General features: G+C 46.3%; 1 pseudogene; it reads left to right on the forward strand.

The window, feature by feature from the left end:
• Positions 1 to 17,481: 17,481 nt before the first annotated feature.
• LOC119316081 lies at positions 17,482 to 18,629 on the forward strand (annotated as a pseudogene).
• Positions 18,630 to 18,975: the final 346 nt, after the last annotated feature.

Genomic DNA, 18,975 nt, shown 5'->3' on the forward strand with positions numbered 1-18,975 from the left:
AGCTGCCCGTTCCGCCTCTTGACGAATCCTCTCCTGATCCGCCAAGTTGAGGGCCCCAGCCCGCACCGGCTCATACCTGTATGGTTGGTTGCGGCGTTGAGCATTGCTTGACATATCTGCGGATTCCATATGCCTACTATAACTCGGGCTCTGGCTTGGGCGAGGAGTTGAATGGATCCTGTCTCGACTATAGGAGTATGCATCCTGCTGCGCCAGAGCTGTTTGAAGAAGTTCTCTTACCCTTCGTGTTTCAATTGCCGCCGGTGAGTCACCTTCCATCGGAAGAGCCGCCAGACGAGCCGATGCTGCGATGAGGTTTTCCAAAGGGTTGGAGAAGTGACTCGGCGGCGTTGGGACGTAATGAGGCGGAGCGGTAATTATACGAGGTAGGTCCATGGCGCACGGCTGGATCGGTGCGCCGGGTGTTGTAATTCGGGGTGCCTCCGGCGGGTTACTTCCCTGGCTCCAGGTGTGTGAAAAAGATTCCTAGGATCGAGCGTCAGAGGCATACGTGATTGGGTTTTCTGATGCCTCCTCCTCATGACCTCGTTCGACGCGTTTAGATCCACCGAGAACCGAAAGGTCTCCGCTTGAAGCTGTTGAGCACGAACGTCCAAAGCCGCCCGCTCTGCTGCCATCCTGACTTCCTATGCGGCTAGATTTTCCTTAGCTTGCACCATCTCTTCACGTACGCGTGCCACCTCTGCGTCATGCTGGGCTTTATCCGCCGGCTCTACCACGGCAGTCAACAGAGACGTCAGTTTATCCATGAGGTCCATCTAGATCTGAGCCGGGGGCGCGCGAGGTCTCTTGACCCGGCCACAGCCGACCTGGTAGCTGTCGCCGCCGCTTGTGTAGAGTTCTGCCTGGGCTGTGTCCCTACCATGAAGACTCCGGCCCAATTTGGTGGCTCAAGAGGGTCCGGAATACTGTTGCCATCGGAACAGCCCCCGAGCATGCCGTCCTGCAGCTGGTACAAAGAGTCCGTCTCGCCCGTTGATGAAGCTGTATCAGAACAGACGGTCGTCTCACCGCCCTCCACCGATCCTTCAGATTATTCACCGCCGTGGACGCAGCCTACGAAGGCATGCTTCACGGCAGATTGAACACGAGCGGTCCTCGTGCGCCGAGCCATTTCGATGAGGTTGGTGTGGACGTCCGGCTCAGGACCTGACTCGCCGATCCGGCCTATGAAGGCGTGAATTCCACCAAATGGGACCCGGTATCCATATTCAATTGAGCCGGCCTCCGGGCCCCAGCCTTCGTCGTCGATGTAGAGCTTGCCACGACGACTCTTGGTCATCCGGCCCACAGCGTATCCCTTGAGCCCTTCGAAGTTGCCCCTCAAGAACTCAAATCCACCGTGCGCTGGCCCCACGGTGGGCGCCAATTGTCATGGAATTGTCACGGCAGATGTCCTAGAGCAAGGACTTAGTCGTAGGGCCATCGCACTAGGAAGCTTAAAGGGATTAATCGGGACAAAGGACACGAGAGGGTTTTATACTAGTTCGGCCCCTTAAGATGAAGGTAAAAGCCTACGTCTAGTTGGGATTGGTATTGCTGGGGTTTCGATCACCAAGAGGCTCAACTCGCCGGCTTGGTTATCGACTTGTTCTTTCTTGCCCTAAGCCGCCACTGGGTCGTCCCCTTATATACATGGGTTGCCGCCTGGTGGCCTACAGAGTCCCGGCCGGCTCATAATCGTGTCCGGCTTGGTGACTTCCTTTACATGCCTTTCTTTACAAGTCTTTCCTTACATATGGCAGTTCACAATATCAGGCCTTAAACCGCCTTCAGGCCTTTGGTCCTTCTATAAGATTTAATAAACTATAATCTTGAATGTTTACTGGGCTTCTTGTGTAACCCGCCATTGGGGCTGACCCGGCCACTCCTGGGCAGGTCATAACTGATAGTAATATCCCCAACATTTGTTGTGTGAGAAAAGCTTTGCTAGAATGTTTTATTGGAAATAATCTATAATCCAACGTGTATCTCGTTGTCGGTGTGGGTTGATGACTTGGTGTATGTAATCAATGGTACATTTGCATATGCGTCCATCAACTCACGCCTGCTAGTGGTGTCCATATGAACAGTGTTAGTGATTTTAGTTGAAAAAATTAGATAGTGCTAGTGATTTTTAGCTACATATTTTGACAAATCGCAGTGTTACAAGGTTGACAAATGGCAATGTTACTAGATAAAAAAATGTCAATCTTTCCAGTTTGACAAATGACAACATACCCAAAATGACAAATATGCAAATCTTACCCAATTGTTTGTACGTGGTTGCACAAGGGTCATGCAAAACAACCGTTTGCGTTGAAGGGATGCATAAATCCTACTCGGCGCATTTTCCCTTGGCTTCCTGGGGAAGTTGTCGGTTTGCATACGGGTGTTCTAACTAAAACGTTTGCGATGAGTGTTTTATATTTAAAAACCATTGACGTTTTTTTTCAAAAGAAAATCGTTTGATAAGTCTGTACATTAAGAGAGAAAAACGCAAGTTCGTTCAAACCATATCTTTCATTCAGTCACATTGCCAATTTATATTCATATGATCGAGAATTCGAGATACAGTATTAAACCCCCAAAAAACTATTTTCAGCGGAGGCGGCGTGTCGCGCCGTCGTTGTCATTGTCATCCTCCGGGACACCGTTGTTGAAGTCTTCAAGGCAGCACAAAGTGTTCTTCACTTGTAAATCAAACATCATGTCATCGCGCGATCGATGGCTGGGGAGCGGGAGGACGGCAACTGGCGCCGCTGAGAGGTAGCGGTTGATGACAGCGTCCTATGTCGCCGAGGGGGACACGCGCACGGGCACGGGCGCGGCGGGTGCATCCAAACGCACGGGGACCGGCGCCGTGGTGGGTGGAGGGGTGCGCATGGGCAGGGGTACGGGCGCGGCGGGTGCAGCCAAACACACGGGGGCCGGCGCAGGGGCGCGCACAGGCACGGGCGCTGGCGCTGGCACTGGCATGTACACGAGCTCGCGCGGGGCCGCGGAGACCTTGTTGACGCCCGCGGCTTCCAGCTCTCCGATAGTGCTCGGCGTCAATGCTACGGGGATGGTCGCTGGCGCGGGCACGGGGATGGGAGCTGGGACGGGAGCGGGGGCAGCAACCATCGCGGCCAGCTCGTTCTGGGCCATGTCCATGAGGCCCCATTCCTCCTTATTTTCTATCTCCTCCGGCTCGGAGTCGACTTCACCAAACTTGAAGACTAGTGGCAGATGATCATTCTTCGCCATGGCGTTGGTGGACGTCTGCGGCAGGGAGGAGAATGGGAGACGAACAGTAAGGCCACCCGTATTAAACAGCGGCTCAGGCGCCATTAATGGATAGGAAGGTAGGCGACCATGGAAGTCAAAGGGCTCGCTTCCCAGTGAGCCCGTGCAGCGTACAGCTCGCACGCTTCCCGGTGAGCCTGCGTATTGGAGGACAGCTTGCACATCTCTCGGCCAGCCTGCACACCGGACTGCGCTCGCACACCTCCCATTCAGTCAAGGTCAAGCAGCTGTCCGCATGGCACCTCCTACAACATTAAAACCAAGACACATGGCATCACGTGAATGGTTAACAGAACGCACACGGTTTGAATTATACAAACGTTTGAGATATTAAAGTGGCAGCTATTTTTTCAAAATGCCTTTGTTGGCTGTCATTATTTAAGTGTGCCTTCTCTCAAAATGGACACGAAAAATGCCATAGCATGTCGAGTGCCATTCCATGATAGCATGCCAAGTTTCATGAATTTCAGATGAGTTTTGGATTTACTAGAATTTAAAAAGCAGGCATCTCAATGTTTTGCCAGCAATCAACGGTGCCCTGGTGTTTGAAATTCATTCCCATTTCTTGCATGGGACCTAAGCATGCACCCAAGGACACATATTTGATTTTTAAACCAATTTATATGCACTGGAGCATGTGCATGTGGTTCAAAATAGAATTATGCACACAAATGCATTGAAAACTCAGTTAATGCATAAAAATGTCCAAACGAACCCCTAAAAATCCTAAAAATTGACACAACACTACTGTTGTTCTATGTTGACATGAGAATTTTTCTGAAAGCAATAAGAAGCAATGGATGTCATTTCGTCCCCAAAGGTGGGACGTTCCCTACCGAAACCATCATGCTTGTTATGAGAAGCTCTGGTTTGTGAGAAGCTTATACCCGAACCTGCCCCAAATGGGACAAATTTTTTACCACGGTATGTTGATGCCGCTCCATGATAGCATGCCAAGTTTCATGAATTTCAGACGAGTTTTGGATTTACTAGAATTTAAAAACTAGGCATCTCAATGTTTTGCCAACAATCAACAGTGCCCTGGTGTTGGAATTTCATTCCCATCTCTTGCATGGGACCTAGAAATTCACCCAAGGACACACATGTGATTTTTCAACCAACTTTAGTGCACTGGAGCATGTGATTGTAGTTCAAATTTGAATTATGCACATAAAATGGCTAGAAAACCCAGTTAATGTATAAAAAAAGCCAAACGAACCCCAAAAATTCCAAGATTAAACACAACACTCATGTTGTTCTATGTTGACACTAGATTTTTTTAAAGCAATAAGAGGCAACGGATATCGTCCCGTCCCCAAAGGTGGTACGTTCCCTATCGAAACCATCATGATTGTTGTGAGAATCTTATACCCAAACCTGCCACAAATGGGACAAAATTTTCACCATGGCATGTTGATGCCGCTCCATGATAGCATGCCAAGTTTCATGAATTTCAGACGAGTTTTGGATTTACTAGAATTTAAAAACCAAGTATCTCAACATTTTGCCAGCAATCAACAGTGCCCTGGTGTTTGAAATTCATTCCCATCTCTTGCATGGGACCTAGAAATTCACCCAAGGACACACATGTGATTTTCCAACCAACTTTGGTGCATTGGAGCATGTACTTGTAGTTCAAATTTGAATTATGCACATAAAATGCCTAGAAAACCCAATTAATGTATAAAAAGGGCCAAACGAACCCCGAAAAATTCATTTCCATTTCTTGCATGGGACCTAAGCATGCACTGAAGGACACATATTTGTTTTTTTCAACCAATTTGTATGCACATGAGCATGTGCATGTAGTTTAATTTTGAATTGTGCACCTGAAATGGCTAGAAAACCAGTTTAATGTATAAATTGTCCAAATGAACCCTGAATAATTCCAATTCTTTTACGACACACATATAGTTGCATGTTCACTGTAGATAAAAGGTCTACAATTCAAACAGGGTCCATTACCGCTGTGACCCCATTTTGTAATTCAAATCAAGTAGATCCCACACAGTTTATTATCACCAACCGTGTGAGATGTAGTACAAAATATCTTGGAGCACCGTCGGTGTATAGTACGCCTATGGCTTACATGAGGAGGTGCGTCGGCTACAATCCACAGCCGGCGTGTCAATCACACTAGCCCGCTCCACAAAAACTCACGCCTCTGCATCCGTCGTAATCTCAAAAAAATATACCGCCTTGAAGGTTTTAATGTTTGATATTACACGATTAGTATGTGCGGACCGTGTGCGATGTCTGTTACTCCCGCTCTGCTTTAGTCCCTTGATTCAAATTTTCAGTAGCCCCGGCATTTTACTCCCGCCTCTGCATCCCTCGCAATCTCAAAAATATCTGCTCGCCCTTGATCCAAATTTTCAGTAGCCCCGCCTTGTTACTCCTGATGAGGCTATGTACCTAGGGTAGGGTCATAGGCCTGACCTAGACACCTTTCCCTAGGACATCACCCTAAAGCCAGAATCATTCAAAGGGTACCATCATCCACTCGACCATACCGTTCCACTCGGAAGAATCAATGTCACTCGACCATCACAGAAGCCACTCGACAAGCAGAAGAGCTAAAGCTATTCTGCACCAAATACCGGTCGAGCATTTACTTATAGGCTTAATTGTCATTTATAGCACTTAATGGCTAGCGTTACCAGTAACGTTCCTCTCTTAATGTACATTGAACCCTGTGTAACGGAGGGGAGCAGGGGTCCTGGCGCACTCTATATAAGCCACCCCTCCTCTGGGACAAGGGTTCGCATCTTTTGTATACACACACACACAAAGAGAGAGAGAGAGATAATCCAGTCGACCGCCTCAGGGCACCGAGACGTAGGGTTGTTACTTCTTCCGAGAAGGGTCTGAACTCGTAAAACTCATGTGTACAACTACTCCATAGCTAGGATCTTGCCTCCTCATACCTACCCCCCATTCTACTGTCAGTCTTAGATCCATGACAGTTGGCGCCCACCGTGGGGCAGGTGTCTTAGCAGTTTATCGGAGAAGTTGTGATTCCTCCGATTCCCATCATCACGGTTTCCGGTGGAGGATTGGCTGAAGGCCGCGAGATCCGTCTCGGCGCACTCGTCTTCATCGCCGACGACTCCGCTTGGCTCCATGAGGCTCCACTCGACGTCGAGGCGCTCCCCGTCCGCGGGGCGACGCACTTCCGTGCGTGCGTTCGCGGCGTCCTTCTTCGGCAACCGTCGACTCCGGTCGGTCGCGGCTTCAGTGGTGGGTGAGGCACGCGGTGGCCCGCCAATTAGCCACCCCACAAATCGCGGAAATCGAGCCCGATGAAACTCTCTACGGCCTGTTCGATCTGTTGACTGGCTCCATCGAGAGTGCGTCCGAATGCGACAGCAGCGACCCCGCGGCGGAAGTCTTGATGGTCAATGGACCACGCAGTCCTCCTGGCTTCACCCGTGAAGGCAGTGACCATGGTGGTTGATACGTATCCAACGTATCTACTTTTCCAAACACTTTTGCCCTTGTTTTGGACTCTAACTTGCATGATTTGAATGGAACTAACCCGGACTGACGCCGTTTTCAGCAGAATTACCATGGTGTTATTTATGTGCAGAAACAAACGTTCTCGGAATGACCTGAAACTTCACGGAGCAACTTTTTGGAAAATATAAAAAATACCTGCAAAAGATGAAGGCCAGGGGGCCCACCACCTCTCCACGAGGGTGGGAGGCGCGCCTGCCCCCCTAGGGTGCGCCCCCTACCTCGTGGGCCCCCTGGTGCCTCTCCGACTCCAACTCCAACTCTATATATTGTATTTTGGGGAGAAAAAACCCAGAGAGAAGAATTCATCGCGTTTTACGATACGGAGCCGCCGCCAAGCCCTAAAACCTCTCGGGAGGGCTGATCTGGAGTCCGTTCGGGGCTCCGGAGAGGGGAATCCGTCACCATCGTCAACATCAACCATCCTCCATCACCAATTTCATGATTCTCACCGCCGTGTGTGAGTAATTCCATCGCAGGCTTGCTGGACGGTGATGGGTTGAATGGGATCTATCATGTAATCGAGTTAGTTTTGTTAGGGTTTGATCCCTAGTATCCACTATGTTCTGAGATTGATGTTGCTATGACTTTGCTATGCTTAATGCTTGTCACTAGGGCCCGAGTGCCATGATTTCAGATCTGAACCTATTATGTTTTCATCAATATATGAGTGTTCTTGATCCTATCTTGCAAGTCTATAGTCACCTATTATGTGTTATGATCCGTTAACCCCGAAGTGACAATAATCAGGATACTTACCGGTGATGACCGTAGTTTGAGGAGTTCATGTATTCACTATGTGTTAATGCTTTGTTCCGGTACTCTATTAAAAGGAGGCCTTAATATCCCTTAGTTTCCGTAAGGACCCCGCTGCAACGGGAGGGTAGGACAAAAGATGTCATGCAAGTTCTTTTCCATAAGCATGTTTGACTATATTTGGAATACATGCCTACATTATATCAATGAACTGGAGCTAGTTCTGTGTCACCCTAGGTTATGACTGTTACATGATGAACCGCATCCGGCATAATTCTCCATCACCGATCCATTGCCTACGACCTTTCCATATATTGTTCTTCGCTTATTTACTTTCTCGTTGCTATCGCTATCATCACTACAAAATACCAAAAACATTACTTTCACTACTGTTACCTTTTGCTACCGTTACCACTACTATCATATTACTTTGCTACTAAATACTTTGTTGCAGATATTAAGTTTCCAGGTGTGGTTGAATTGACAACTCAGCTGCTAATACTTGAGAGTATTATTTGGCTCCCCTTGTGTCGAATCAATAAATTTGGGTTGAATACTTTACCCTCGAAAACTGTTGCTATCCCCTATACTTGTGGGTTATCAAGACTATTTTCTGGTGCCGTTGCCGGGGAGCATAGCTCTATTCTTTGAGTCACTTGGGATTTATATCTGCTTATCATTATGAAGAACTTGAAAGATCCAAGAACCAAGATTTATCCCTCAACTACGAGGGGAGGTAAGGAACTGCCATCTAACTCTGCACTTGATTCACCTTCTGTTTTGAGTAAGCTTGCGACACCTATACCTGCTTCTGCTATTCGTTCTGATATGTCGCATGTTATTGATGATGCTACTTCTGCTATGCATGATACTTATGATGAAACTACTTCTATGCTTGATACTACTGTGCCACTTGGTAAATTTCTTGATGAACAACTTGCTAGGGCTAGAGAAATTGAAAATATTGAATCTGATAATACTGATGAAAGTGATGATGAAGAATCACTTATTATTCCTGAGGGTTATGTTTTTGATCAAGAAGCTTCTTTGGCTATTTTAGCTTGCAAAGATAGAAACGAACTAAAGAGGTTATTAGCTAAATGGAACAAGCAATCTCTAAATGCTAGAATGAAACCTGACCCTGCTTTTGCTACTTCACCTATCTGTGTTACCGATAAGGATGATGAATTTTCTATTGATCCTGATATAATTACTTTGGTTGAATCTGATCCTTTTCATGGTTATGAATCTAAAACTGTTGTGGCACATCTTACTAAATTAAATGATATAGCTACCCTGTTTACTAAAGCTGAGAGAACTCGCTACTTTTATATCCTTAAAATATTTTCGTTCTCATTAAAGGGTGATGCTAAGATATGGTTTAATTCTCTTGATCTTGGTTGTGTGCGTAGTCCCCAGGATATGATTTATTACTTCTCTGCTAAATATTTCCCTGCTCATAAGAAACAAGATGCTTTAAGGGGTATATATAATTTTGTGCAAATTGAAGAAGAGAGTCTCCCACAAGCTTGGGGGAGGCTTCTCCAATTATTTAATGCTTTGCCTGATCACCCTCTTAAGAAAAATGAAATACTTGATATCTTTTATAATGGACTAACTGATGCTTCCAGAGATTACCTGGATAGTTGTGCTGGTTCTGTTTTCAGGGAAAGAACACCGGATGAAGCTGAAATTCTATTGAATAATATGTTGACAAATGAAAATAATTGGACATCTCCGGAGCCAATTCCTGAGCCTATTCCTAAACCAACTCCGAAGAAGAGGGGTATTCTATTTCTCAGTCCCGAAGATATGCAAGAGGCAAAGAAATCTATGAAATAAAAAGGTATTAAAGCTGAAGATGTTAAGAATTTACCTCCTATTGAAGAAATACATGGTCTTAATTTACCGCCTGTTGAAGAAACATATGATCTTAACCCATTACCTATTGAAGAAAATCATGGTCTTGATAACCCAACACAGGTAGTAAAGGTAAATTCTCTCTATAGATATGATAAAGCTGTAATCCCATTTACTAAGTTTGCTAGCCCATGCTTAGATGAGTTTGATAAATTTATGGCTAAGCAAGAAGACTTTAATGCTTATTTTGGTAGACAATTGAAATACAATTCAAATATGCTTGAACACTTGGGTGATTATATGGCTAATGTCAAAGGTGAACTTAAACTTATTAGTAAACATGCTTCTATGGTTACCACTCAAGTAGAACAAGTACTTAAATCTAATGATTTGCTCAATGAATTGAATAGTAAGAATAATGATAATGCTGTCAGAGTGGCTACTAGAACTGGTAGAATGACTCAGGAACCTTTGTATCCTGAAGGCCACCCTAAGAGAATTGAGCAAGATTCTTAGAGAAATAATATAGACGCACCTAGTCCTTCTAAAAGGAAGAAAAAGAAAAATGATAGGACTTTGCATGCTTCTAGTGAACCTGTTATTGAACCACCTGAGAATCCAAATGATATTTCTATTTCTGATGCTGAAACACAATCTGTTAATGAACCTGAAACTAGTAATAATGTTAATGATAATGTTCATGATGATGCTCAACCTAGTAATGATAATGATGTATAAATTGAACCTGCTATTGATCTTGATAACCCACAATCAAAGAATCAACGTTATGATAAGAAATACTTTGTTGCTAGAAAACATGGTAAAGAAAGAGAACCATGGGTTCAGAAATCCGTGCCTTTTCCTCCCAAACCATCCAAGAAAAAGGACGATGAGGATTTTGTGTGCTTTGCTGAAATGATTATACCTATCTTTTTGCATATGCGATTAACTGATATGCTTAAAATGAATCCTTATGCTAAATACATGAAAGATATTGTTACTAATAAAAGAAAAATATCGGAAGCTGAAATTTCCACCATGCTTGCTAATTATACTTTTAAGGGTGGAATACCAAACAAACTTGGAGATCCAGGAGTACCCACTATACCATGCTCTATTAAAAGAAACTATGTCAAAACTACTTTATGTGATCTTGGAGCCGGTGTTAGTGTTATGCCTCTCTCTTTATATCGTAGACTTGATTTGAATAAGTTGACACCTACTGAAATATCTTTAAAAATGGTTGATAAATCTACTGCTATACCTGTCGGTATTTTTGAGGATGTGCCCGTTGTAGTTGCAAACGTTACTATTTTAACGGACTTTGTTATTCTTGATATTCCCGAGGACGATAGTATGTCTATTATTCTTGGAAGATCCTTTTTGAATACTGCAAGAGCTGTTATTGATTGCACTAAAGGCAATGTCACTTTTCATGTTAATGGTAATGAGCATACGGTACACTTTCCGAGGAAACAACCTCAAGTCCACAGTATCAATGCTATTGGAAAATTTTCATCGATTATATTTGGAGGTTTTGAATTTCCTCTTCCTACTATCAAGAAGAAATATGATATTCTTATTATCGGGGATGTGCATATCCCCGTTGAGGTAACATAGTGTTATTCGAAATTTCTCCGGTTCCATGTTATTCGAAATGAGTTCATTAACAAGACTTGATCAACCTTATTAGTGGAATCCTTTTGATGATCATGAGAATGATGAAACTAGAAGACACAACCTTCTGTACCCTACTTTTACTTTCTGTTATTTATATTAAATAAAATTAAAATAAATATTTTTCTGTCTGTTATCTGATTATTCGTGCAATATAAAAATACCCCAAAAATAAAACTTCTCCAAATGCCCTGAAATTTAAATATGATTTTTTCTAGAATATTTGAGAATATTTGGCACTGAGAACACAGCAGGGGGGTCAACCACCTGCCCACGAGGGTGGAGGGCGCGCCCTACCCCCCTGGGCGCGCCCCCTGCCTCGTGGGCCCACGGTGGCCCTTCTCCACTTATCCTTTCACCCACACACTCATTCTTCCTCCCCAAATAAGAATATCTAGCTCAAACCCGAGTCCAAACTCGTTTTGCTGCCATTTTCGATCTTCTTACTCAAAGCACCTCTCACAAAACTGCTTGGGGAGATTGTTCCTTGGTAGGTGACTCCTCCATTGGTCCAATTAGCTTTTGTTCTAATGCTTTATTCATTGCAAATTTTTGCTGCTTATGTGACCCTGTTCTTGAGCTTGCATGTCAAATTTATATGGTCAAAAGTAGTTTTGATGCATGATATAGGCCCTAGGAAAAGAAGATATATCACCTCTTCATCCGAGATCGACACGACACCATCGCTGGTCAGCAGATTTATGGTTTACACCTTTGTACTCGTATTTGTATGAATCTTGCTTGTAGTTGAATGAAATATGAATGTTTTTAAAAAAAATGGAAGCGGCATGGCTAGTTTGACCTATACACCTTGGGTGATCCTCCACAAATTATCCTAGCTAAACTTGTTAGTGATGTAACAATTATTTAATTTTAATAAAGTGTGCCATAAGTTAAAAAACTTGAATGAGAACAACCCTCCCCTTATAAGAGAGTAGTTTACCTCCTCACCCAACATTTCTTTTGAGAATTTTATCTATGAGACGTTGTATATCCTCTCTTCTTAATTATCATGATGGACAGGAATCAAATTGTTCTCGTGCATGCCTTGTTTCTTTTGTGACTACAAACTTATGATCATAAAACTCTTATTTTCCATCACACGAAATAAAAATAGTATATATATATATAGACACACACACATAACGTATCAATGGGACGCAGCATAAATGATAAACCCAAAGCCCCACGCGCGTAGAGCGACGGTTCCCAGAGGCGAAAAACAGGCGACGCGAGAGGGGTGGTTCCGGCAAGCGGTCGCCGACGGTCTCCAACGCCTCCGGTGGCCTCTTGGCGTCGGGAGGTGGGGGAAACCGTCATCGACTGCGCGGCCGTCGTAGATAGGGTTGTTGGGGTAGTTTCTCCAAGCATTGGTGCTCGAGCGAGGACGACTCCGATGAGGTGGAATAAAATCCTCCAGCCTACTCTCCGTCGCGTTGGTGCTTGCTCTGGCGACGCCAAGGGGCTAGGGAGGCGGGGTTCCTCTGGGCTGACGGTGCCGGTTGCGCGCTGGCGGTGTATAGGAGTCTGCGGTATCTGGATTGGTGACTCCAGATCCGCTTGTTGCAGGCGATCAGTGACTGTGGTGATGTGGTGGGCATGGTGGCTGGTGATGCTGCTCCTCGTCGGCGAAGGTTGATGGCTGTGGCGGATCCAAGGTGAGGGGAGCATGGGGAATGTCCCTGGCCAATGTGTCGGAACCCAACATTGGTTCCCATCCACTGGGACAGGACCTATATGCGGCTCACAAAGCCTTTGTGGCGATGGTGCTCCTGCCCTGGCTTCTTGGTCGGCGACTCTCCTTTCCTCTGGCGACAGCGGTTCGTTGAAGGTTGAGGATGAACAGGGACCCAGGGACTTCTATGTGATTTTGGTGTTTGTTTGGGTGCTCTTTGTGATATGGTGGGACAGTTGTACTCATTGTACCTTTTCTTTGCGTAGTAATACGTGTCTCACTAATAACATAATGATAGGATAATCTTATGCAAAAAACCAGTCTGGCCCTCTCCACTAAGGAAAAGAAGATATATCACCTCTTCATCCAAGATCGACACGACTCCATCGCTGACCAGCAGATTTATGGTTTACACCTTTGTACTCGTATTTGTACGAATCTTGCTTGTAGTTGAATGAAATACGAATGTTTTTCTTAAAAGAAAATTGGACGCGGCATGGCTAGTTTGACCTATACACCTACAAAGATACGGGTGGGCTAGATGTCAATCGGGTCCGTTTAATCTCGTTTAAAGTCCACTTATAATATGATAGTTCAAAAAAGTTTTTTGTTTGTTTGAGGAAAATGAACCATCAAGCTAGCAAAAGCTAACTAAACAAGATTGTGGCCGTCATTTATTTGCCACTTACATCCTCCATGACATGCTAATTCGACGCGTAAAATCCAGCTTTGAATCAACCAGCAATCTTTATCAGCGACGGCGTGTACATGAACACGAGCGTCTTGGCGATCACTCTATTGCGCGCAGAATTACGTCCGCAGTTCTTAAGCTGCCCTCTAACGTCGACCACTACGCGCGCCTTTCCGCTTCCGGTGCCGGCGATGCAGCAGTGGTGCATGGACCGGCCCGCGAGCAGTAGCATCTCCCCTGTGCTCGCGCACATCCCCACCGGCACCACACGCGCCAGTATGTACTCCGTGTCCAACCCGAGGACCTGCGTCCACGTCCCCGCCGCCGTGCGCAGCCACACCGTGCCTAGCAGGCTCTTCCACGTCACGACGACGCACAGCGCGCCGCCCACGTTGCCCAGCGCCACGTCCTGGCACCTCCACCGGCACGGGGGGCCGTCGACGACGCTGTACTCGCCGCTCGTCACGTCGAAGGAGAGGAGGGTGGACGCTCCAGGCTGGGCCTGCGAATCGGGGCCGTCCAGGAAGCGGTCGTCGATGACCCAGTACACCGTGCTGCCGACGGACGCGGGGGGCGTGCCGTAGATCGGGCACGGCGGGTCACGGGCGGCAGGGCGCCACGAGGGCGGGCCCTGCCCCAGCGCGAGGACCTCGACGCCGATGCTGTACGCCCCGGCCTGGACGTCGTGGACGCGGTAGTAGTAGCGGACCGCCTTGAGCGCGCGTGCGGCGGCGTCCTAGCAGAAGCCGAGGCGGTCGATGCCGGCGCCGGTGCAGCTGGGCGCGCCGCGCGGGAGCCGCACAGACTCGCCGGTGGCCGGGTTCCACGCGAGCAGCTCCGCGGCGCTGCAGACGACGAGGACGCCGTCGCAGTGCACGATGGTGCGGTCGAAGCTCCGCGGGGAGCGGAGCTGGACCCGTGACACGGGCCCGCCGCACTCGCCGGACTCGCGGTAGCGGTATATCTTGAGGAATGGGCCCGACCCGGGGCTGCACGGCGAGACCACGGGCATCTCCGCCCGCCAGCGCTGCAGGTGCGCGCGGGCGAAGGCAGGGTCGCGGCCGACCGTGGCGCGCCAGGCTCTGCATACGTGGCGAAACCGTAGGACATCGTCGGTGGGCAGCCTCTCCAGAATATGGAGAAGGACGGCATCGGGAAGTGACAGCGCCGCCGCTGTCTCGTCAGTGCAGATCTTCCTCTTCTTCTTGGGTGGATTAGCATCCATTGCTGTGACTACAAACTGCTCTCGGCAATTTAGATAGAAGATGTAAATGTAGGATGCGACTACGTCACTGAGCGTGGTCACCCCCTCCCGTTTCTGGGAAGGCCGCTCTGTGCAAAACTACGGGAGTGCGAAATATTTCTATATGTTGATTCGTGCCCGGTGAGGGTATATATGAACGGAAGTAGAGAAGAGGGAGCGAGAAAGACTCGGAATAGGACTACAAGAAAATCTCTCTATATAAATCTACGCCGTTGTAGGAATTGGTGTAGATGTCGACCCCAGAAATTCGCACTCCCGTGATCCGAGACACGCGCGTAAAAGTGGTTGCCGTCGCCTTGATGCATGCAGAAAAACTCGCATGAGGACGTAGTAAGTTTTTAGTTTTTAGTTTTTAGTTAATTTTAGTTTTAGTCTCTGAAATTGTCGATCACACGTTCAGAAACTAAAATTATGTACATTTGACATGTCATAGAAAGCAAAAATACCAAGGTGTGTAAAATAAAATTACCATGCTACTTAAAATGAAAGCTACCAAGGGCTAATTAAATAAACTTGCCATGGTCTAACTAATAAAATATTCCTGGTCTAAAAAATAAATTGCCATGGTACCCATCAAATATATGCCGATTTTTTATTAATAGCAATTAATATTTCCATAATTACGAAAGTAATGAAGGATACATGCAAATTTTAAAAATAGTATGGACGCTATGGACAAGAGCGTCCCGACCTGGACATAGAAGCTAACAACGTTCCAGTGTGGACGTTGTTTTTGCAAGCATCCATTATCTGGTTTGACTGGCGGCCGCCGCACCCATCTGGTCTCCATCTCCCACCTCCATCTACCCGCCTGCCACGGCCGGCCCTGGCCTCCGCACCCATCTCGTCCCCATCTCCCACCTCCATCTCCCTGCCTACCATGGCCGGCCCGGGCCTCCAGCTGATCCCCATCGCCCGCCTTTCCACGGACCGCCTTAGCCTCGGCGTCGCTGCCGACATCCTCACGACCGCCCCAACCTCCGGCTCATCCCTGATGACAGGGCCGAGCCGACAAAATCGGAGGCCCCGTGCGAAATTCTAAAATGGGCCTTATCTCACAAAAAAAGTACTACTTCCTCCGATCCAAACTAATTTGGATTCAAGGGAGTATATGAACTTATGCATATCTTCTTCTCGGAGTTAAATACTCTTTCTTTTATTTCTTCGAACACTTCAAGATGAATCAGGTCGTTCTTACTTATTGTTGGCTGCCGATAACGGTTTCTGCCTTCGTTCCCGGTCCCGCCCTCCTGTTCCTTACTCCTGAAAAGGACCTGCAGCCTTGAAACGGAACCGCTCGACCTGAGTCCAGAGATTCATGAGCAAGGAAGGCGGACTGGATTAGCCCTAACCTGTCGCCTTGATGGCCACCAGCGCCAGATGAAAAGAAGCACGGACACCTCGTCTCTTCGCTCGTCTCAAGCTTGATCGATCGCTGGATTTCTTTTTAGGGGACGATCGATCGTCGGATGAGGAGTACGTCTCGATCGTGCGCCAGAGTCCAGAGGCAGGCAACAACGGCCCAGAACAAAGACTGAAAAGGCCCATCTATAGATGAGTAGTACTGCTGCATATAAGATTTGGGGCCCCTGGAATCGGGGGGCCCGTGCAGGCACATAGGTTGCACCCCCTTGGGCTCGGGCCTGCCCGACGACCACACCCTCACGGCTACCCCCAACCTCCTCACGGCCAAAGTGGTGGGCTGAGGGCACCCCCGCGGCTACATCAGCAAGTCGGTCGGAGGTGGTCGTCCCTCTCTCTTCTCTCCATTGCTTCTCTGTACATCGCCCCAACCATTGATTGCATCTTGTTGTACCTTTACTGATTTCACTTACTGCCTAGGCATAGCTGAAACATTAGATTGTTTGACCTTTATTTATCAGTGTAGATTGTGAAGAATAAATTCAAATGATTGCTTTGATATTTCACCTCAACATTTACTTGCTCCTTTTATGCTGTAACAGGGTTTTGAAATGGATAGAAATGGATGTTTCAGTGATTTGCTATGGGTGCCTCACAGCCAGCACAAAATATCCAATACTTGGGAAAATGTGAGTGATTTCGCATGTCATTTCTTAGACTTAGTGGTTAAATAAAGACTAATTGTTGTGTGTATTGATGCAGCCTAACATCTGCTTGAATGTACGGTGTCACCGTGTTGGCATCCCATTTGATCCTCTATGTACATCAGCTTTAGAGAACCTTGGTTTTTATTAGATTGCTAAGATGAGGAAAATCAATGTCGACAAATACTTGATATCGGCATTGGTGGAGCGTTGGCGGCCCGAGACAAATAGTTTTCACCTACCTGTAGGAGAAATGACTATTACGTTGCAAGATGTCAGTTGTTTGTGGGGGTTGCCTATCCATGGAAAACCACTTGTTGGCAAAGCTGATGCACAATGGTCAGAATTAGTTGAGAGGTTGCTTGGGATTCCTGTGGATGAACAACACATGAAACAAAAGAAAAGGCAAAAAGGTGATGATAATATTGTTGTTAGGAATTCACAATACTCTCTAAATTTGGGTAAACTGCGGGAACGCTTCCATGTGTTGCCGGATAATCCAATGGATAGAGATATTCATTGGCATGCTCGAGCACTTGTTCTAGATATCCTTGGCTCCATAGTCTTTACTGATACATTTGGAGATGGAGTGCCAGCCATGTATCTCCAATTTATGCAGGATTTAGAACAACAAACAGAGTATAATTGGGGAGCAGCTGCTCTTGATGTGCTGTATAGACAATTGAGCATGGGTGCTGAGAAGGAGAGACTAGAAATTTCAGGGCCTTTATTGCTGCTACAGTTATGGTCTTGGTCCCGTTTGCCACTTGGTCGCCCTAAAGTTATTTTCGAGAAGCCCAAAGAAGGAGATGAACCTGATGAAGAGGAAGATGAACAGGAAGTACACTTGGATTATAACCCTGTTTTTGGAGCAAAGTGGTGTGCTGCACATGCGTTTGATGTCCCTCACAATGTTGGTTTGTATTCTTCTCACCAAATTTGTTACACATCATTTGTGGTATGACAAACAATTTTAGTAACTTGCAATCAAATATATAGGTACTGAATATTATCGAAATCAGATTGGTTTGATTCGAGAAGGTGTAGTTGATTGGCAACCATATGATGATCTTCTAGAGCAGATGCCTTTCGAAGTCCATCAAGAGTCTGATTGGTGATTTGCTAGAGTACCGCTCATGCATTTTTGGATTGTGGAATTCCACTATCCGCATAGGGTGATGCGGCAATTTGGATTAAGACAACCCATTCCACCTTCTCTTCCACGTGGTGAGGCAGAGGTTCGAAGACTTCGAAAAATTAAGCATTCTGCAGGAAAATCGAATAATTGGGAGTTAGTCCATGTGAATTATGTTCAAGCAAGGTTGTCAGAATCGCGATTCTGTTATACGATTCTACGACTTTATGATTCAAACTAACCCCTATGATTCTACAATTTTAGTTCATAGAATCTACGTTTCTACGATCCTGATAGTGAAGATTCTACGATTTGCGATCTTACCATCGGAGCTCCGATCCGATTCAAAATCGCGATTCTGACAACCTTGTGTTCAAGAATACAATCATGTTGAAGCAAGAGTGTGGCCAGAGGACATTCACTTTGATGTAGCTAGTTTACCTGAGTACAGACATTGGTTCCAGCAAAATGGTATGTACACAATATTATTTGACTCTCAATGCTTAGGAGGCCTAAATGAACCTATCACATATCCTCGAGATAGCATCGAGATAGCATCGAATGGACCGGCTACATGCCTAGTGGTCCACCATTGGCTCGCATTGTAAATGTGTGCAAGATTTTAATTATTTCTTTGCAACACATTAACAATCACATGATTTGACATTTTTATTGTCTCTTGTAGAGCCTACGTGAGATAAAGAATGTTGCATGGGGGATCAAATGTGCTACTACTACTGGATGCAAGAAGATAGGAAAATCTATATTGAGGTCTTGTGTAGGAAACCTGATGGATCTGAACTTGGAGCCTAGGCTATGAAGCATGCTCGCTGAGGCTAGATTGCCATTGAATATCGAAGATATCCCATCTGATGATGAGGTGTCAGATATTTCTCACTCAATGAGTCCCCCAAAGGAAAGCAACTCCGATGTATTTAATGAGTGGATTTACTCTGGGAGAGGTTTTACAACATATCTCAAGGTTGAAGAAGCCATAGGAGATGGAGGACGGACAACACAAGATGCAAGTCAAGCTCCCAGTTTTCG

The sequence above is a fragment of the Triticum dicoccoides genome, chromosome 6A, assembly GCF_002162155.2.
Source record: "Triticum dicoccoides isolate Atlit2015 ecotype Zavitan chromosome 6A, WEW_v2.0, whole genome shotgun sequence".
NCBI lineage: Eukaryota > Viridiplantae > Streptophyta > Magnoliopsida > Poales > Poaceae > Triticum > Triticum dicoccoides.